General features: G+C 46.5%; 2 pseudogenes; one reads left to right on the top strand and one right to left on the bottom strand.

Annotated features, from left to right (window-relative positions):
- Window positions 1–1,591: 1,591 nt before the first annotated feature.
- LOC148091754 (annexin A2 pseudogene) lies at window positions 1,592–5,858 on the bottom strand (annotated as a pseudogene).
- Window positions 5,859–15,660: 9,802 nt separating this feature from the next.
- LOC107529168 (cytochrome b5 pseudogene) lies at window positions 15,661–21,349 on the top strand (annotated as a pseudogene).
- The last annotated feature ends 1,240 nt before the right edge of the window (window positions 21,350–22,589 follow it).

Here is a 22,589-nt window from a genome sequence, read left to right as displayed (position 1 = left end):
TTGATGAAAGTTAAATATTTTAAATATCTCTGATAGTGTTTTTTAGTCACATATAATGTCATATTTTCCACATGCTACACTCTCTCATTCCATCTAAGATAGGTTGAAACTTTCCATATAAAATGTCACGTGTGAACTTTATGAATAGAGTGTCTGAATATCATCATCTAGAAGGTATGGACTGGGCAGTGAGGGTAAGGACTGGGCCTTAAGGTCATGGTCATAAAAGTGTACACATTCAAACTCATTTTTTAAGGAAAGCACTTTGCATGGCCCGTCAGAGTAGTAATAAACCGCAGTGCGGGCGCACACTCACGCTGACTTCCCTGCTCCACAGGGGCACTGGCGAAGTCAGCACAGGAGACGCACACACTCAGGTGCCTGTGACATCCAGACAGGTAACCCAACTAGATGACATGCTGACCGGCTGCCGTGGAGCTGCAGAGGGCACACTTGTCGCTTTCCTCCCGCAGCAGGAAGAGGCGTCCGCATGTGCAGGATGGGGACGTGCCCATGTCTGAAATGGAATGGGGGAGTCAGGGAGTACATGGGAGGGAATCACGACAAGTGTAAGGGATTTTAAAGACAAATGCTGTCCCTATTACGCAAAACCAGAAGACCATTTTCAGAGGCGCCTGGCCGCCCCAGCGCTCTCGTGGCTCATCACCTGGTCAGCAGTGCGAGCGGGTGAATGATGAACTGTGTCTGCATTGAGTTCTCAGCTGGCAGGTAAGCCCGGGGATGCTGGTTTTCTACAGCGACTCTGCAGGGGCCTGAGCTCCGACCTAAGGTCACGTCTTCTCCCATCCTGTCCCACTCCCCCAGCCACTGTGGGTCCTCTCTCCCACAGCACACGTTAGCATGTACACTACCTGTCATTCCGGCTTCTGTTTAACTTATTTCCAGAAAAGTCCAGGCAATGGTTTTATCTGCAAAAGAGGGAGAAGGGGAGAGAGCACCGTGTGTCTTTCAGTGTTCACAGAAACTGGGCAGGTTGTGTTTCAGGCCATAGTCCCCTTGAGAACGCAAAGAGAACTTTGACCACCTCTTTGGTCTGGTTTGTGAAGAGAGAGACTCTTGTGCCTACTTTGAAGGCGTTTTTAACATCAGGCGTGTTGAACTTGACACTTTGTTCCAGAGAAAAACTCATTTGGGGAGGCAAAATAATTTCCTTCATTTGGAGTATCCAGTAAGACCTCCCTGGCTCGAGCCTCGGTGCAGCCACTGACTGCGCCGATCACCGGGCTCGCCACTCTCGCAGAGCCTCAGGCCCTTTGCTTGGAAAGCAAGCGTCTCAACATCCCTTTTCGGTTTCCTTAGCCTCGCCTCCGCTTCCACGTGGAGTCCTTTCATTAATGTGCTGGTTTTCTTTTCTTTAGTAAAAATTCAGTTTGTTCATCTGTTTACGACACAGTACACTAGAGGCAAAGTGTTTCACATCACAGATTTCACTCCCAGCTCCTTGGAATGCTCATTTCTTTGGCCGGAAGGAGAGACTGCACGGGAAAGCCCAGCGATGCCGAGGCACCTGAAGTAAGGATGGGGCAGGAGCAGCGCTAATGCCATTCACAGGACTGGCCCAAGGCGGCTGTCAGCTGCAAACTGCGTTTCCAGGATTGTTAGCTGGAAGTGGAGCACCGCCACTCCCGGATGCTGGAGCCGTCACGGCTCTGTCACCCCCCCCCCCCCGGAACAGCAGCGCTTCCTGGGGCCCCCTGAGTGTCTTTCTGGAGGTAGCAGTACAGGGACTTGCCGTGCTTTCTCTTCAATTCACACCCAGCTTTCAACACGTCTGCTTCACTGCCGGGGACCATGATCCTGACCCGGTCCTTATCGGGAGTCCCCTGCCCTCCGTGAGTACGGTTGGTCCGCAGAGTACACCCCCAGTACATCCCTGACTGGATACACTGGGGCAGGTTCAGGAGAGCATTTTCCAGGGCTCCAGGGACCTCGTCCTCGATGCTCTTCAACATGTCAGAGGGGCTATACCTCTTGTACCTGTCAAATACTTTCTGGAGGTGACGCAAGCTCTGCTCGGTCATGATGCTGAGCCACTTGGGAATGCCAGTCCCTTTCCCCTTCACTCCAGCATCACAGATACTGGGGGCATCTTGGTGAGTCGGGTCATGAGCCATGACAGAGCCATCTCTGCTCTTCTGCCTTTTGCGAGGGCAACCAGCTTGCGGAAGTCACAGGGGGCACTGGAAATCATGTCTCCTACATTTCCCTGTAGACTGTCAGTTTCCTGCAGCTCCTGTTGGTCCTTGAGCGAGGATCTCAATGGGAGAGCCCTCGTCCGTCCCCAGCTCTTTCATGGAGGCCTTCGGCTTGGAACATCATACTGAGCGGGTGTTTCAACAGGCCCCCAGGCCCCATCTCCAGGTGGCCAGACGAGGCTGACGTCAGTGCTGAAGCAAGTTCCTTTTTGGTCCTTCTCTGGAAGGAGAAGGCAATATCTTGCCTCTGCTTGTTGCTGTGGTTGGTCAAAATGTTGAGGATGGTGGCCTCATCCACACTGTTGGTTAATGGCGGTTTCACTGCTCAGAGCATCCTGGTGGGCATCAAGGTTGGTGTGGGCTTTGACTGACCCATATGCATTTGGCGGTGTAGAGTGATCCCCTTCCAAGCTGAGCTTGTGCAGATCAAGTCTCGTGGTCACTGGTGTCTGTGGAGCAGGACGTGCGATGCACTACAGTGGAGAAACCATTCAGAGGCAAAGCCCTACCAGGCCGGGGTGTATCTGGGCTTTCACACGGATCACAGGCATCCAGTCAAATGCCCTGCTGGAAACGTTCCCCTGAATTTAGTTTTTGGAGGCCCCAGAAAAACTAATTCTTGCAGGTTTGAACTTGGACTGTGTAAACGGAAGAAACATTCAAACCTGTGAAGAAGTTTTGTGAGTTTTTGAGCCAAACTCTCGACACATGCGGGGAAGCAGAATCTCAATGATTTGAGTTAATGCTCCTGAGAGTGGCAGTTTTGCGCCTTGTTTTATGCATTACGGTCAAAAGAGGAGACCCAAGTGGGCTACATGAAATCCATTGGTGACAGATTAGGGAGGCGGGAGAAAGCAGAGCGGGGAAACCTCAGGAATTGGATAAAAACTAAAATGATGGACACACACTTCTTTTACTTAGGTGGGTGCAGGATAGTTAACAGTTAACAACTCATTAACGATGAGGGGACTTGCGGTCTCTGCAGAGCAGTGCCTGTGTTTTGAGGGGTCCGGAAAAAGGGAAATTACTTTGACATTCCAAGGATATGGTAGATGCCAAAAGACAATAGACAGGCTCGGTTAAGGGGAAGATTGACATTTGTCAGGGAAGATCCAGCCTAAGACATGGCTACCCACCATGAACTGCTCTTAGTTTAAAAAGGTTTCATTTCAGACCATCCTTTGTGGTTACTTAAGGCCTCTGGGTTTGGAAGTGCGCTACGCAGGCCTCCCCTCGGCGTGTCAGGTTAGCATGTGGCCCCTTTTCATGGACAACTGCATAAAAATAGGTAAGATAATTTGGGGGAGGCAGTCTCATGAAAGTCTCTCCAGACATTATTTTCCTCAATGCAAACAATGGTGAGGGCATGGATGCTTTGGAAGCTTCCGTCCAATTCCAGTGATATCAATCTTTGATACTTAGCTATAGCAGGAAAACATAATTTAAAATATATTGGTAGATCAGTCTTGGACTTAGAATTCTCACTCAGGACTGAGATTTTAAATTTCCCACCTTACCCCTTAAAGGCAGGGCCACAGCTTGTTCCGTGAGCGCTGAGAGAGCAGGGGCCTGGGGCTGCTTGGGCCATGCACCCAGCACAGCTGTCCCATCTGCACGGTGGGGAAAGCAGCCGCAGAGCCCGCCGTCCTCGAGGAGGGAGCGCGAGCGCAGCGTTCGTTGGTCAGCGGGAAATGGACGGGTCGGCAATTGCCCTTAACCAGGGAGACAGACCCCACGCCTCCTCAGGAGCTGTGGGCTGACAGGAAGGTTAGCTCAGGCCCTTCCTTGAGATCCAAAGGAATGTAAATTTATCAGTTGTGCTTTGTTATAATATCTCAGGAAGGCGGTGCCTTAGAAAACAGGTTTTGAATCTGTGTGGCTAAAGGGAAACGGGTCCATGGTTGCGTGGGTCAGGGTGAAATGAGCTCCTCCCGCACCTGACTGGTCCCTGAGCAGGAGTCCCGGTGGTGCAGATGCAGCAGGCAATAGCTCGCCCCTCCCACACTCCCTTTGGCTTTGACCTTGTGCTTTTAGCTTGGAAGTCTCCCTCTGAGGAGAACAGTGTCGCATCAAGGAGATTAAAACTAAAGGGATAAATGCTTAGGATTTGAGACCTATTCTCAGATGACGGCTCCGCCCCACTTGCCCAGGAATCGTTGGACAGGGGTACAAATGTCAGCATCTCTTCCAAGTTCTGGGCCTGTGTGTGGTGTATGAAGAAAGCTGTGCCTAAGATGCCTTGGCCCTTCTCGTATCTCCTGCCTCATCCCAAGGGAACTGAAGAGACGCTAGAAAAATACAAAAGGGCCCGGGATAGGGAGTGGAGGGTGGTGAATTTGGGTCCAAGCCAGAACAGAGAAAGTAACAGGGGGAGGAAGAAAACCTGAGAACAAGCCATCGACACCCACCACACCATCTTTAAGTGTAGAAATACAGCAATGAATTATTCAAAAATAAAAGCATTATGATAACATTAATAGGTAACCAGAAAATTGTAGAAAAGGTATTTCTTCTGCTTGAAATATGGAACCAGGAGGAGCCGGGGGGGAATTTCTATTGTACAAGCCTCCAGGGCTAAGGACTCCAGCAGACGCTCGGGCCCTGTAATCAATTGCTGTACGTGAACTTGCGCGATTTGTTCTTTCAATTTTTGTGTGTTGTCACCTCCCTGCGGTCCCCGTCATCTCCATAGTTATCTGCCAGTTGCGCAGTGAGTTATTCATTGTAGTCCAAACAGTGTTGGCACAGAAGGGCTGGCACTAGTAAAAATGGTTGGAGTCCCGGTTCGTGTTGCTGCGAGTCTCTGGCGTCACCTCGCGCCCCTGACACTAGAGCTCACAGGAGAAGGATTTGCCGGGGAGCAGACCTGCTGAACCCCAGCTTCACGCTGAGAATGGTAGTAATGTTTCCTAATTTGGCACACACTGAGCGGGAGCTCAGCACCATGCTGGAGACAGGCGGTCGCCGGGCCTGCGGCAGCTCTGCACACCTCCCCACGCGCGGGGCGTCCCACGGGGCCCCGCGCGCTGCTCCCAGGGCGGGCGGGCTCGTGAGCCTCAGGGCCCTTGCTCGCTGAGACCGAAGCGAGGTGGCGCTGTCCCCACCGCCTGGTGGCTTTTGAAGCGAACACCGGGTCACCCGGAGCAGCAGGTGCACCTGGCGGGTTCTGCGCGGCAGAGCCAGAGGTGCCGCCCGGCGGTGCTTGGGCGCCGGGACCGCCTGTCCGCCGGGGGCGCCTCTCGGGGCCGGGCTGGCCGCTGGGGGCGCCTCGCGGGGCCGGGCTGGCCGCAGGGGGGCGCCTCGCCGGGACAGGCTGGCCGCAGGGGGGCGTCGCGGGGCCGGGCTGGCGGCAGGGGGGCGCCTCGCCGGAACAGGGCTGGCCGCAGGGGGGCGCCTCGCGGGGCCGGGCTGGCCGCAAGGGGGCGCGTTGCGGGGCCGGGCTGGCCGCAGGGGGGCGCCTCGCCGGGACAGGGCTGGCCGCAGGGGGGCGCGTCGCGTCGCGTCGCGGGGCCGGGCCGGCCGCAGGGGGGCGCCTCGCGGGCCGGGCTGGCCGCTGGGGGCGCCTCGCCGGGACAGGGCTGGCCGCAGGGGGGCGTCGCGGGGCCGGGCTGGCCCGCTGCAGCCTCTCCGCGCCGCGGCCATGCGCACGGTCAGCGCAGCCGGGGCTCCTCCTCCTCCTCGGAGGGAACCGGCCCGAGGACGGGAGAGCCCGGGGAGAAGAGCCCGCCCTCTGCTGCCTCCGCTCCAGATGCCCTGGGGGTCCTGGGGGGGCAGCAAATGTTGTCACGCGGCCGAGGCACAGCGGCCCTCCGCGGGCCGGGAACAGAGGGAACCCCGGAAGCATCATCTAAAAGTAATACTTGGAACTGGCAGGGAAAGCGGCCGGGCCTCCCGCGCTCACGCCGAGGCCGCGGCCAGAGCAGCCCGCACGGGCCGACCGTCAGGAAGGGGGCCGAAGGCGGCGCCCGGAGGAGTGAGGGCAGGGAGGCGGGCGTGGCCTGCGGGGCTCGGACCCGCGCAGCGCCCGCACCTCCCGGGACAGGGGGGGCGCGGGAAGGACGGCGGGCGTGGCCTGGACGGGCCCGGCCCCGCGCTGCGCCCGCACCTCCCGGTAAAGAGGGCGGGGCGGGGGGGGCGGGGCGAAGGCCCCGGGAGGCTGAGGGGGAAGCCTGCGGCAGGGGCAGGATGCGGGCCACCCGGGGTGCCAAGGTCACCCTCTCTGCTGGGAGGAAAGTAGAGAAAAGGCAAAACTATTATATTCACAGAGAGCCCGTAATTCTCACACGTAAGCAGACGCCTAACAGGAGGGAAGAGAGAAAAGAAAAACCGCCCAGCCCCCGGAAGAAGGAGCCGTGGGGAAGCGCAGGAGACCCTGGGGGTGACACTGCAGCCCCTTCCCAGGACGGGGCCCCAGGAACCAATGCAAATGGAGGCGAAGCCCGCCCAGGCCCGCGAGGGGGGCGCACCCCAAACCCAGGGGCTCAGTGCAGGGCAGAGATGACTGGCATTCCCTGTAGCCAGGCTGCAGGAGGGCAAGGGGCCTGAGAGCCCTGGCACAGCTGCACTGCCCCATCCTGAAGGGGCCGGGGGCAGGGCAGAGGGGCGCCATGCCCAGGCTGATGCCTGCTGGGTACGACTGGCAGCTTTCAGGGCGGTGGGGGACCCTGGGAGCTACCTCAGGTAATAAGCAAGGTGGCAAAGTAGAGACTTCTCAGGCCACCTTTTTTCTCTTAAACCAAAAGAAAATAGCAAGGAAATTAAGAACAAAAATGGAGATTCCAGCTAAAATAACACCTCTAATGCCAGGCCTCTTTATACTGGAAGGAGGGTGACTGAAGGCAGGGGGAGTCCAGAGGCCAGGAGGCCATGAGGCGACCGGGCCTCACATGCAGCTCCAGGAGCAGATGCTGGGTCCAACAAGACGGTGCCCCTGCGCCACAGAAGAATCTCATGAGGAAACCTTAGGGAAAGTAGTTATAGAGGTAGCTTCTTCTTTTTTTCTTTTTTAAAATATATCTTCATTGATTTCAGAGAGAAGAAAGGAGAAGGAGAGAGAGAGATAGAAACATCAATGATGAGAGAGTCACTGATCGGCTGCAGCCCGCAACCCGGGCATGTGCCCTGACCGGGAATCGAACCCTGATCGCCTGGATCCTAGGTCGAGGGTTAACCACTGAGCCACGCCCGGCCAGGCTGGAGGTAGCTTCTTTAACCACCAAACCCTGTGACAGCTGCTGTGAGAAACAACAGAAGTGAGGCCCAGGTGGGAGAGCGGTTCCTTTCTGGTTGCCATGGGAGCACAGTGAACCCTGCATACTGGGCTTATGTGCACTTAATTACAGTCTTAATTCAGTGTTTGCAAGGTCTCCCGGCTCAGTGGCTTCAACCTGGGCCATTGTTAAGAAATACACTTTTTATTACACACACATGCAGATGTTTGTATTCCTGACAAAAATTTCACTTACAAATTATGCTCTTATTATATATGATGTATGCTGATAGTTTTGTTTGTAATTCTATTTTACTTTATTTTTTACATGCAGCTGTGATGATAGGACCCTAAGATGACAGCCCACGATTTCCACTTCCTGGTGTTCATACCTCTGTAAATCTTTTCCACTCAGCCTCTTCAGTGGCAGAAGTCGTTTCTGACAAGAGTATGCTACTCTCGTGATTCCATTACATTCTGTGTGACTTCTGTCTCTCAGACTAGAGTGAGATTGCCTCCTTGCTGGATTGATAAAGTAAATGGCCATGTTAAGGGAGCCCATGGGGCAGGGACTGTGGGGGGCCTCTAGGACCCTAGGGCAGCCTTTCACCAACAGCCAGCACATAGCAGGATCCTTGGTCACAAAGCCACAAGGAAGCCACCTCTATTAACCATCTGCATGAGCCTGGAGGTGCACGCTTTCCCTGTTGGGCTGTCAGATGAGACTGGGGCCCTGGCAGGACCTGGATAGCAGCCTGTGAAACCCCAAGCAGAGGACCCAGCCAGGTTGTGCTCAGACTTGGGACCCACAGAAGCTGTGAGATAACAAAGGTGTATGGCTTTAAGCTGCTACACGTGTGGTAATTTGTTTTGCAGCAATAGAAAATGAATTGGGCAGATCACAACCCACTAGATGGATTTCATGACCCATTCATGAGTTGCAACCTGTAAGATGGAAAACACAGACTTAACTCAAATGAAAGCTACCAATACGTTTGGAATCTACAGGAATGTGACACTGTGACAACAACAAATCTCAAGGATATCTGTTTCAGGAAATTGAGTGTACATGCCCAAGAAGAGAGAAAAGCAAAAGTTGCATGTACGCATTCAAAATTATAATTCCATTTTCCCCCCAAAATAAAAGAATCAAATCTACAGATATAAGAAATATCATTATATGGAGGAAAATGATATAGAAAATTCATCATAGAGCCATCCCTGGGAAAGTAATTAGACTTCAAAAATAAAGAAGCAATAATGTTTCTCCTACAAAAGATCAAGTGTCTTCAAAGGAGCAAAGTAGTAAGACTTGACTCAGACTTCTGACCCACCATGGAAGAACCTGCCAGAGGTTGAAGAAAATCCCACATTCTATTCCTCCAGGGCACACAGCATTTCTACATTTGCTGACACATCATGCAGATATTTGGGTATCATAGTCTTGATCTGGCCGACAGTAAGTTATTGGGAGTGATATGTGCTGTTTGGGGCCGAGGTTTCAAAGAAGCAGCTTTGCCCCTCCATATGTTCCCCTTTGCCAGCTGGATGTGAGCAAAACCTAGGCCCTAAGGACTGGTGGATCCACATTATGCAAGAAGCCTGAGTCACTGAATTACCACATGAAAGAGCACTTCACTGTCAACCAGAAATATCCCTTCATAGTATTTTGTGAGGAGAAATAACTGTTTATTACATGTGCGGCCTAATATCTTTGTGGGTCCATTGTTATAGGTGTGAGCATTAGTGCAACTAGTACATCAGTGTTGAACACTAGAAGAGAGTATGGCTGTGCTTATGAAGAACTCAGGAAAGAAAGCATGACCCCACAATTTTACAGGAAATACATGCCCTACAGGAAACACGATTTTTTTAAAAGAAGACCACACAAAAAATTTTTCTATAAAATGACAGAGCTGAGACCAACAATGTTTTCATATTGTTAAGTGTTAACGATACAAACTTATTCATTCAAAAAACCTCAGATGGATGTTAGGAAAATTAGATATCCACATGCAAAGCAATGAAGTTGGACCTTTACCCTACACTATCTAAAAAATTAACACAAAATGGATCAAAGACTTAAACCTAAGGGCTAAACCTATTAAAATCTTTAAAAAGAGGGAGAAAGCTTCGTGCCATTAAACTTAGCAATGATTTCTTTGATATGACACAAAAACACAGGCAACCAAAGAAAAAAGTTATAAATTTACTGCATTAAAACTAAAAACTTATGTGTATGAAAGAACACAATCAACAAAGGGAAAAGGCTGTTCTGGCCACCATGGCCAGAATATACCTAAGGAACTAACAGTAAAGGTAGAACAAGATCCCCATTGTACAGGACAAGGCCCGACAAGCTAGCCCAATAATTACCGCCCCCTCTGGGTTCCCATAGAAAGAACAAACCAGTCACGCTCCAGCCAAGCATAACCCCATTACTCATTGTAAGACATTGTGTTTAAATCATCCCTTTTGTGTTGCTAAAGGTCCCCCCTTGTTTCCTGTACCAAAAGCTGACAGCCTGACAAATTATTGGAAACCCCTTTACTGCAGTGCCTTTGTGGTTACTGAGCATAAAGTGAGAGAAGAACTGAGGGTCAGGGCTGCAGTTCGGCTCTTACATGGGTGAGACGCTGCAACTGTAGCTGCTGGCCAGCTAATAAAGGCTCCAAAATTCAAACACAAACTCTGGTGGTCGTCTGTTGCGGGTCCCCCCAGAACAAGGCAATCTATGGAATGGGAGAAAATATTTGCAAATCATAGTCTGATAAGGAGTTAATATATAAAGAACTGCAATTCAACAACAACAAAAAGACAATCTGATTAATAATTAAGGACTTGAGTAGACATTTTTCTGAAAAAGACATGAAAACAATCAATAGGAACATGCAAAGATGCTCAACACCATTAATAATTAGGGAAATGCAAATCAAAACCAAAATAAGATACCACCACAGGAGGTTCCAAGATGGGAGTAGATTGAGTGGAAGCTACACTGACGCTCTCCCAGGAGCAAAGTGGAATTACAACTAAAATTAGAAAAACCACCCTGAATAATCAACTGCAACTGAAGAGTCAGAGAGCACCGTCATAACCAAGGAGGAAAAGTGGAGACCACATAGGGACTGGTAGGAAGTGCAGAGGTGCCAGAGGCCTGGTTGGGCTTCCACAGGCAGCAGCTGAAGGTCTGGAGGGATATCTCAGCTGTGGGGGGGGGGTTCCCACTGAGAACTCTGGGGCCTAAACCTCAAGCTGGGCTTCCCAGCCCAGACCACCAGAACTTGGAAAGGTGCCCACATAACATCTGGCTGTGAAAAGCAGCAGGGTTTCTGTCTGCCAGAGAGGGATGGCTGGAAATGCAGGCACCCTCTTAAAGGGACAAAGCATAAAGTTTCATGTGCAGCCACTCACCTTGGGTTCTGGCAAAGGGAGGGCAGAGTGGATTGGAGCTGTGTGTGGAGAGTCCAGGATTGCTGGCTTGTGAGAGCAGAACTCAAGAGAGCACCCATCTGGATTTCTGTGCTGAGTCATTCCCCCATACTGCAGAGGACATCTTTCTTAGGCAGACATTTACCTTCCATGCAGCTTTTGCCTGGAGGGGAAGCAATTTCCATACCCTGCTGGAAAACCTCTCACCCCCACCCTGTGGAGTTTCTACAGCCTGAGGCTCATTAAGAGACTGTATAACATTCAGCCTCTGGGTGCTTTGAGTCTTAGCCTGATTTTCTTCTGGACCCAGGGCTTGGAAAAGCAGACATTGGTATACATCTTGGTCCTATCCATACACACCCAGCCCCAGTGGAGGAAACTACAAGCTGTGGAGTATGGAAAATTTCAAACAGGGTACTCAAGGCCAGTTACAAACAGCGTCTTACATTGGCCTCACCAGAGACCATCCAAAAGACTGGGAGTCCCAGTAGATCTAACTAATACATAGAAAGAAATCCAAACAGGCAGCCAAAATGGGGATTAAAAAACAAGCCACAATTAAAAGAACAAAAGAATTCTCCAGAAGAAGAGCTAAATGAAATGAGGATAAGCAATCTATAGATAGAGTTCAGAATACTGATCATAAGGATGCTCAACAGCATGAGAAAAAAAATGGAAACTATGAAGGAAATTAAGAATGACATAGTGGAAATAAGAAAAATATTGGAAGGAATAAACAGCACATTAGAGGAAGCTGAGGATCAGATCAGCAAACCAGAAGACAGGGGAGAAAAAAAAATCACTCAATCAGAGATTCAAAAAGAAAAAACAATTAAAAACCAGGAGGACAGTTTAAGGGAGCTTTGGGACAACATGAAACTACTAGAACTGATAATTAAAGTCAATAAAATAGCAGGATTCCAAATAAATATCCAGAAATCAGTTGCATTTTTAGACACCAATAATGAGCTATCGGAAAGGAAAACTAAATAAACAATCCCATTCACCATTGCTTCAAAAAGAATAAAATACCTAGGAAAAAATTTAACCATGATGTTAAAGACCTGTGATCGGAAAATTGTAAGACTCTGAAGAAAGAAATTGAAGAAGATATAAATAAGTGGCAGCATATACCATGTTCATGGACAGGAAGAATTAACATCATTAAAATGCCCATCTACCTAAAGCAATCTACAGATTAAATGCAACTCTCATCAAGATACCAATGGAATCTTTCACAGAACTGGAACAAATATTCCAAAAATTTATATGGAATCACAGAAGACCTGAATAGCAACAGCCATCTTGAGAAAGAAAAACAAAGTTGGAGGAATTATGCTACCTGATATCAAAGTAAACTCCAAGGCCATAGTAATCAGAGAAGTATGGTACTGGCATAAAAACAGACATGTAGATCAATGGAACAGAATAGAGAGCCCAGGAATAAGCCCATGTCTTTATAGTCAACTAATATTTGACAAAGGAGGCAAAAACATACAATGGGCTAAAGATAGTCTCTTCAATAAATGATGTTAGGAAAATTGGACAGATAGGTGCAAAAAAAATGAAACTAAACCACCTTCTTACACCACACATAAGAATAAACTCAAAATGGATAAATGACTTAAACATTAGACTTGAAACCATAAAAATCCTAGAAGAAAACATAGGCAGTAAAATCTTGGACATTTCTCTTAGTAATACATATTTTTTTATATACCTCTTCGGGCAAGGGAAACAAAAGAAAAAATTAACAAATGGAACTACATCAAACTAAAAAGGTTTTGCACAGCAAAGTAAACCATCAACAAAATGAAAAGACAACCCAGTGGAACACTCATGCACTGTTGGTGGAAATGCAAACTGGTGTGGCCACTGTGGAAAGCAGTATAGAGTCTCCTCAAAAAATTAAAAATGGAACTGCCTTATGACCCAGCAATTCCATTTCTGGGAATTTATCCAAAGAAGCCCGAAATGCAGTTCAAAAGAATATATGCACCCCTATGCTCATTGCAGCATTATTTGCAATAACTAAGATCTGGAAACAGCCCAAGTGTCCATTGGTAAATGAGTGGATAAAGCAACTATAGTATATTTACACCATGGAATATTACTCGTCCACAAAAAGAAGAAAGTTTTACCCTTTGGGACAGCATGGATGGACCTAGAGAACATTGTGCTGAGTGAAATAAGCCAGTCAGAGAAAGACAAGTACCATATGATTTCACTCATATATGGAATTTAATGTACAAACTGAACTAATAAACAAAATAGAGACCGAAGCATAGATAGAGAACACTCAGGTGTGGGGTGGAGGGAATAAGCAAAAAAAGAAAAAGGGAAAGAACTCATGGACAGAGGGTGAGGGTGGTAGGTGGAGGTAGGAGAGGGTATATAGGGGATAAATGGTGATGGGGGAAAAAATTTAAATAAATAAAGTAACCTAAATATTGAGTATAAAAGATGGGCAAGGACACCCTAGCCGGTTTTGTTCAGTGGTTAGAGTGTCAGCCCAAGGACTGGAGGGTCCAGGGTTCGATTCCATCCGAAGGGCAAGTACCTCGGTTGCAGGCTCGATCCCTGGCACCCTGTTGGTGTGTGTAGGAGGCAACCAATCGAGTGTCTCTTTCACATCAATGTTTCTCTCTCTCTGTCTCTCTAGTCCACTCTCTCTGAAAATCAACGGAAAAAATATCTTCAATAAACAAAAAAACAACAAAAAAGCAGATGGGCAAAGGCATACCAGGCAAATGAAAACAAAGAAAAGGCAGAGGTTACAGTGATATTATCAGAGAAGGTTGCACTTGGGACAAAGCATTCAGTGTGATGAAAGAAGGGCATTTATAAATGACAAGAGTTAAAGCCTAATGTACCAAATAGCCCAGCGTCAGAAGGTGTTACTGAAATGCTTTGAGAACTACCAGGAGACATTGACAGAAATATGTTGGAATTAAGAGGCTTTGGTTCACTCATCTGAGTCCGTGGTAAATCAAATAGGGAATTTAATAGCAATTAAGTCTAAAAGGGCCAAAAGGACATTAAAAAATAAGGTAGATTTAAGTGATTCATGTAAAACCTATTCACTGTAACAAAGAATGCAGCTTTTAAAAGTGATTAGAAGACAGGCGTGTGTTTGGCTAGTCAATCAGAAAATTTCAGCTGCATAGTCCATCAATTTAGAAAATTTTACCCACAATATATAACCAATAATAAAGGAGATAATTGTACTATTAAGAGCTTTTAATTTTTAAAGTAAATACAAAGTTTTCACCCTCTCTTTTTTTTACTCCTTAGTATGCATCTTTGGCATCTTTCTTTGAACAATTTTGCACTGAACCACAAAGATGGCCTCAGTCAAAAGACAAAGGCTACATTTGGCTTTTTCTGATCTCAGATCAGTAAAATTAAAATTAATTAGTATGATTAGGAGAAAGCCCTGCTCCCTGTATATTTTTCTAAAATCTCTTAAGTTATGTTTGGGTCAAAGAAGAAATTATGATAAACTATTTAGTTGATAGAGTAATTAATGTTAGAGCTAAAGGGCTGCTCAAAAAGTTTCATAGAGTCAAGTATTAATTTTAATAAGCAAAAATAATGAAAATAAATAATTTAAGCATTCAATCAAGAAGTTGGGAAAAGAACAATATTTTAAAAACTAAGGAGCTGGGCTGGTGTGGCTCAGTGGTTGAGTGTCGACCCATAAACCAAGAGCTCTCTTGCTTGATTCCTGGTCAGGGCACATGCCCGGGTTTCGGGCTTGGTGCCCAGTAGTGTGTGTTCAGGAGGCAGCCCATCGATGTTTCTCTTTCATTGATGTTTCCATCTCTCTATCTCTCTCCCTTCCTCTCTCTCTAAAATCAAGAAAGACACTTTTAAATAAATAAATAAAAACTAAGGAAACTAGGAGAAATAAATTAATAAGTATAGACAAAATAAAATAGATGAGACTTATAAATCTAAAATCAGCTAAAATATGTAAAAGAATATTTGAACACCAGAAAATAAAATAGATTATTTCCTAGGAAAAAATATAAATGAAAACTTTTAAAAATATAAATAATTCAAGTATTAAAAAATGAGGGGGAAAAAAAATGAGGGAATGCTTACAAAGGGCTACCTCCATGTCAAGAAAAGGGCACAGATGTTTTCACAAATGAACTCTACAGACCTGAGGGAACAGATAAACCAAAAGATATTTCCATGAGAAATAGAAACACTTATAAAGTAAAAGGGGAAAGTGTCAAGTTGGGTGATTTCCAAAGTCATTACAGGCCTCAAGCTGTTAGATTAATTATTTCAGTTATTACACAAGAAGAAATAGTTCTGTACCACAGCACAGTTCCAGTGATCCACAGGTTCAGTGTGAGTGTTTTGCTAATTACTAATGGGAACACCAATAGAATTAATGCCCAGCTAAAAAATGTCAGACACAGAAATTAAAACAACAAGTGGTTAAGGGGTTGCCTGAACTTTGAGTCCCAGCTGTGCCCTCAGTGCCTGTGGGGACTCAGGTACTCGGTTCCTTCCCCTGTAGAATGGGCACCAAAGTAACTACATCTGCTTCCGAGGGTCAAGTCCTCAAAGCAGCACCTGGCACACAGTAAGTATTGTTTCCGCCACCATGGAAAACAGTATGGAGATTCTGCAAAAAATTAAAAATAGAACATCCTTATAACCCAGAATTTCCACTTCTGGGTATTTATTCAAAGGAAAATGAAAACACTAACAAAGATATGTGTACCTCATGTTCACTGCAGCATTATTTACAAGAGCCAAGATGTGGAAGGAACCTAAGTGACCTCGATGGAGGAGCGGGTAAAGAAGATGTGATATATATAATCTCCAATGGAACATTATTCAGCACAAAAAAGAAGGAAATCTTGCCATTTTTAACAGCCTGATAGACCTTGAGGACTAAGTAAAATGATTCAGACAGAGAAAGACAAATGCCATATGATCTCACTTATATTTGGAATCTAAAACAGCAACAACTCTCACCCTGACATTTCCCTATTTCTACGAACAAAACAAAAACCAAGTTCACAGAAGCAGAGAAATGGCAGGGGGGGAGGAGAAATGGGTGAAATTGGTCAAAAGGTACACATTTCCAGTTATAAAATGGGGATGCATCATAAGATGAAAATGCATTTAATACACCTAACCCACCCAACCTCATAGCTTAGCCCAGCTACCTTAAACTTGCTCGGAACACTTAACATTAGCTGATAGTTGGACAAAATCATCTTGCTGCTGCTGCCCAGTGTCACAAAAAAGTATCGTGCCATATGTTGCTAGCCTGGGCAAAGACCGAAATTCAAAGTACGGTTTCTACTGAATGCATATCACTTTTGCACCATTGCAGTAAAAAAATCCTAATTTGAACCATCACAAGTTGGGGACCATCTGTACTATGTTGTATAGTATTTGAAAGTATTTCCTAAGTCTGTAGATCTTAAAAGTTCTCCTAAATAATAATAATAATAATAACAACAAACTAGTAAGGAGTCTTTTCGGTTTAATCTGTGCCTTCAATGGCCACATTTTTCAAACTGATTTTGGAATAGGAGTGATACTCGAGCCACTGCTGGGAATAAAAATCTCAAAACTCCTGTGCTTCCTCAGACACTTCTGAGGGATATAGGAAGAAGGCCTTGGACAGCCAAGGTTATCCAGTGTCCATGTCTGTGTAGTCCCAGCCCCATCTCCTATCTCCCTCTGAATATCTAGTCTCCAGGAAAGAAGAGGAAGTGAGAATAGGCAAGGGAACATCCAGTCTTCATCAGCCTTTCCAGTCATCGTGTGGGTAGATTGTTCTGGAATGGAAGTGATTCCAGGTTGGTGCTCCTTAGGGGAACCCATGAGAGCCCAAGGGCTGGCCCTGAAGTTTTAGTGCACATGCTCAGAATAAACCCAGGGGAACCCAGCCAACAAGCGGGCAATCTCCCAGCACAGTTCCTCCTCCTAGAACAGGTGACTGTTTGCACATGGAGCCCTGGGATTCACTGGAAGTCTTTGCCTTTGCTTCTTACAGGGGCAGAGGGAGTCCTGCGCCAGTAAGAAACTCGCAACGTGAGAAATCCCTCAAAGACGGCATCTGTCCAGCTGGCCCTCGGCAGTGACAAACACACCCAGCACGGTGCGGGCAAGGAGCCAGGCCCAGATGACTGATGCAAGGGTTGGACGAGGGTCCCCAGAGAGGCTATAATGTGTCAGCCGGTGGGCCTGGCTGCGCCCCAGACTCAGACCCGCTGGAGAAGGCAGCCACCCTCCGGGAGGCCTGGAGACTCCCTGCACCGGCCCGTCTACACCAGCACGCGAGCTCTCCCTTTCTTCTTCTTTCTTTCATGTTAATTTAATTTATTAGTAATTGATTGATTGATTGGCTAAGAGAGTCAAATCCAACTGTGTGTGCTTTCTTCAAACGTTCACTTGTAGAGATATTCACACATACGCAAAACTAACAGGGAGCCTGTAAGGAATCCCCATGTGCCTGTCACTGGTTTCAGGCATTATCAACACTGCGCCCTCCTGTTTTCTCTGTTCTCCAGCCCCATAGCCCCTGCCACTCACGGTTTTCTTGGAGCATTTGAAAACAAATCCCAAAATTCCATTCTTAAACATGCCATATGTCTCTCTAAAAGATAAGCACTGTAATAAAACCTAACCAAAATACATTATTGTGCTTCCCCAAATTAACAATAAATCCTTGATATCATCTAACACTCAGTTTGTTTTTCAATTTCTCAAAAAATGTTTTCTTACAGTCATTTTGTTCAAATAGGCTCCAGACAAGGTGCCCCTGGTGCCTTTGGCTGAGAAGCCCCTTCCGCTCCTTCAGCGGGTACAGTTGCCATTCTTCCTGTGTCCATGCCCTGCGTCTGCAGGTTCATCTATGGCCTAGATGTTGAATTGCGTCCTCACTGTTGTCAAAAATTTAGAAAAGTTTACATATATATACGTAAAGCCAATGAGTCGCTGAAGTAGTAATTAGTAAAAGTTTACTGTGCACACACCAAAAAGAGTTTTGCAGATGGAGCGCTCCAACCAGAATGAGTGCTCAGAGAGGTAGCTGCAAAGCAGCTTATATAGTGGAGACAGGGACTGTTTACCCTTCATAGTGATCGGCCTCAGAATTAGAATTTTCTTAACTGACAAGGAATTCGTGATGACCTCATATCAATTTGGGGGGGGGAGCAATTTTTTATTATTTTTATTAAATATAGTTGATATATAATATATTAGTTTCAGGTGTACAACACAGTGATTCAACATTTATATACCTAACAAAATGCTTACCACAGTAAGTTTAGTAACCATTGGTCACTGTACAGGTTATTATGACACTATTGACTATATTCCTTATGTTGTACTTCACAGCCCCGTGACTTACTTATTTTATAACTGGAAATATGTCCCTCTTATTTCTTTCACCTTTTTCACCTTTCCCTCACCTCCTTCCCCTGGCAACCATGTCTGTTCTCTTTGTCTATAAGTCTTTTTCCACTTTGTTTTAGAAATAAGTCAGAGAAGCACAAATACCCTATGGTTTCACTTACATGTGGAATCTACAAAACAAAGCAAATGAACACAAAAAACAAAACAGAAACAGACTCATAGACATAGAGAACAAACGGGGGGAACAATTTAAGTTTCACTTATGATTTTCAGAGGCATAAGCAAGAAGTGACCCAGGTCAAGTTAGCCTCATTGATCTTGCAAAACAAGCTAAATTAAACTTTCCTGGCATGGCTAAACGGGCTTTGTCTGCCCAGGGAATTTTCAGCTGTGGTTTCCCTTTTGTTTGATTTTGACACGTGTAACTGGCACATTCCTTTGCTCACAGAGCTTCTGCGAGCTGGTGTTTGAAGGGAGACTTGTTTGGACTCGGTTTGAACTTTCTAGCTTGAATAGTCCGTACTGAGTGCCGCTGGTTCCTCCTGCCCCGCCGATGTCCTGTTACGGCCGCTGTGGTGGGTGTGCGCGGATCCGCTGCGGTCGAGTCAGGCGCGGCCAGCCGCCCCGTCGGCGGCGTGCTCCTAGCATTCTTCTGCTGCCTGGATCTGGTTTTTCAACAGTGGTTGCAAAATGGTGGTTTTCTAGTTTGACATTTTGTTCTTCATTTATTAGGTAGAATTCTTTTATAACTACTTGGTGAACCCCGAAGTACAGTTTGCAGAGGAAAGGTAAAACAAACACATGACGCTTTCTCTTTATAAGATTTCAATGTAATTGGGGACCTACAAGGAAACCAGTAAGACTTTTTTCTTTTCTGTTATCACTATAAACAGTTAGAACTTTATTCTGCTTTATTTCAATATATTTCATCTATTGTCAGGGGTATATCAATTGTTCTGTCTTCACCTGTGGGGGCAACTCAAGGTTGGCTCCTGGACACAGCTCCTTGGTCTTTGGCAATGTCCCTAGTTTGGGTCACATTATGATGTCTCAGGGTCATCTTGCACTGTACCTGCCTCAGAACAGTCATTCTCCAGGAGCCCCGGGTCCTTTTAGTAAAAACTTTTATTTGAGGCCATAGTCTAAGGACTGGGGTGGAGAGTGTGTGCCTGTGTTCACAGTGACTGTCTTGTCCTTGATTCTGGGCTTCGTGTGTGTGCGTGTGTGTGTGTGTGTGTGTGTGTGTGTGTGTGTGAGTGTGTGTAAGATCATATTATAAGCTCATACACACCTTTACAAAACAAATATTAAGTGTTTAGGGGTTTTACTTCAGTCTGATTAACAACATGTATTCCTTTTCTTATGTTGAAAAACTTGGCTCCCAAGGAATCTCACATAGTTATTTGATTTCTCCCTGTCTGTCTCTCTACGTATATATGTATATACAGGTATATGTGCGTGTGTATGCATATGTGCATATATAGGTTTTCTTATATATATTTCTCTCTGTGGATGGTCCAAATAACAATATCAGTAGTAATATTAAAACTAAGAACCTGTGATGAGAGAATAGCCCAATAGTAAGAACCTACAGTGATGGCAACTGGCCTGAAGTGCATGGAGAGTTATCAGGAGGGGTTCAACAACAATGACAATGACACAATCAAGAGGAATTCCTTTAAAAGGAGTGTGGGCTGACTATGAGATTGCTCGGAAACTGAGGCTCTGAAACTGTGTTCTCAGAGGACTCTCGTCACTAGGATATCTAACAATGGACAGGTAGGTACTGGTTCCAGGGTTTTAGGCAAGAAGTGGTGGAAAGATCTTTGTAGCTGCTTTATGCTTCTAGGAGGCTTTGCAGAGAATGTTTGAGTTGGCTCTCTTGATTTTAACTGCTTCTTGTAGGTCCATAACTCCTTCTTTTTGACTTGCAGTGGCAGGAAAGAAGCAAAAGTGAAAAGATGATTGTAGATTTTCTAATGGCCTTCACTTTTCTCTAAGCTGCTTCTCTTCTTTCAAAGTCCACATGAGTTATCTTAAGAGATTATCATTCTAATAAGCATAGTAAAGAGTCAAGCCATTTATACTCTGGCTTCTTAAAACCTTTCCAGGAATGCTCTGTTAATTCCCTTCCTGCCAGGTGACAGGTATTGTGTCATGATGCTGTTCACAGGGTGCCCGGGGTCCCCGTCCGGGAAGAGGGAATTCCTGCTGGAGCATCCATTATTTTTAGAATGAATAACCCTTGACTTGTTTAGTAATTAAGGTGCTGAATATTTTATGTAATAAATGGAATGATTAGCACTTAATTATCACTGTTGCCAGATACTCTTACAAAATAGTATTAATTCAGTATTTGAAAAAGCTGTGTTGGAGTATTGTCTCTGGCATTAATTTCTGAACTTTCTTCTACTCACCTGGGTGACCCTGGCTGCCAGTGGGCAGGTCTGTGTTGTTTGTTTTGGGGAAACAAGGAAAGGACTGAGCTGGATAAGGTCACTTTTCAGATTTACTGCTCGGCCCTGCGACCTATAGCAGGTACACCCTCCTCTCGTTTAATTCCCGCAGCATCACAGCCCTGGGGCAGGAGTCTACCCTAAAGTGGGAGATTAAAACCCATTAAATGAGAGACACACTGTGCTCAGCCTGGCTCGGCTGCTGTCTGCAGGCCCTGAATCTCACCCCATTCTGAAACGCCCAAGCCGTCAGACAAGGCCGTCAAGTACTACACCCTAGAGGAGATCCAGAAGCACAACCACAGCAAGAGTGCCTGGCTGATCCTGCACCACAAGGTGTATGACCAAGTTTCTAGAGGAGCACCCTGGGGAGGGGGGTTGGAGAAGTCCTATGGGAACAGGCCGGAGGGGATGCCATTGAGAACTTTGAAGACGTCGGGCACTCGATGGATGCTAGAGAACTGCCCAAAACATATATCAGCGGGGAGCTGCATCCAGATGACAGACCAAAGATAATCAAGCCTGCAGAAACTCTCATTACTGCAGTTGACTTACACTCTAGCTGGGGGCCAACTGGGTGACCGCAGCCCTCTCCGTGGTGGCCGTGACCACTGCACCGCCTCTACATGACCGGGGACTAGACACCTTGCAGAAGCCGATGGAAGAACGTACTGCTCTGGTTCAGGAAGAAAAGCCAACACTAGCTGCTTCAACGGACAGAAACCCTCACCTGGAAAGTACTTTTAATTCACCCGTTTCCCTCTCCTCCTGCATTAGAAACCAACCAAACCAAAAAGAACTGTTCTGTTCTGTCTACCCTTGAACTTCTGCAGTGAGCCCCCCGACCCCGTCAATGTTATTTCAGTGTCCCACAGCTACGTGATTTACTTCTGTAGGTATGATCTTTCAAAAATACACCTGACTTTTCAAATACACCACCCCATGTGCCTGTAGGGAGAAAAAAACAAAAAACCATTAAATGATTGCTCACCACCACAGCTAATAAGTGACAAGCGAGTTCTAATCCTGTTTGTATCTGGCCTGTGCATGTCCCCACACCCCAGCCACCTTGCCCTGAGCCAGGTAGGAGACACCCAAACTGAGGTGGGCCTCCGATAAGAGGAGCTAGTTAAAGAGTGGGCACATAGAAGCAGGGAGTGCACGGCAGGCCTTTCTGTACCCGCATCCCTACACAGCCCTCCTTCAGAGGCAGGCGCAAAGCAGACTCACTGGTTGCAGCGGCTGGTGAAAGCCAGATTCTCAGACCTTCAGACCCAGATCTGCTGTTCTCACCGGAGAGGCCCAGGTTTTATTAACACCCATCTGTATGCCGTAGAAGTTTTATCACATGAGCTTTGCCAACTTTGATCAGCTCAGCCTAGCTCTAGTTCTTTCTGTTTCATCTTTTTCTCATAAATTAAAACTAAAACAAGAAAAATTTTAAAGATTTTATTCTTTCTCAAGTTGTGAAAATCTTAGACTGAATACATGGGAAAGTTAGTAATGTGCTCAAACAATTTAGACATTTATTCGGAAGCTGATACGTTCAGTGACTGTGCTGTCATCTCCCAGGACCAACACTTCCTGTTCGCTTTCAAAACACAACAGCCTGTCAAAGCTTTATTTGCTGGGAGCTTAGCATGGTTGAGAGAGCAGCACTTTTTAAAAAAAATTTAGTCATGTATAAATGTGTTTTGTTTTTGGTTTTTAAATCCTCACTTGAGGATGTTTTTCCATTGCTTTTCAGAGAGAGTAGAAGGGGAGGGGAAGGGAGGGAGGGAGGGGGAGAGAAATATCAACGTGAGAGAGACACGTTGATTGGTTGCCTCCTGCACAGGCCGACCAGGCCTGGGGATCAGCCTACAAATGAGGCACATGCCC

The sequence above is a fragment of the Miniopterus natalensis genome, chromosome 12, assembly GCF_054644295.1.
Source record: "Miniopterus natalensis isolate mMinNat1 chromosome 12, mMinNat1.hap1, whole genome shotgun sequence".
Lineage (NCBI taxonomy): Eukaryota > Metazoa > Chordata > Mammalia > Chiroptera > Miniopteridae > Miniopterus > Miniopterus natalensis.
This window is presented reverse-complemented; position numbering and strand designations above follow the sequence as displayed.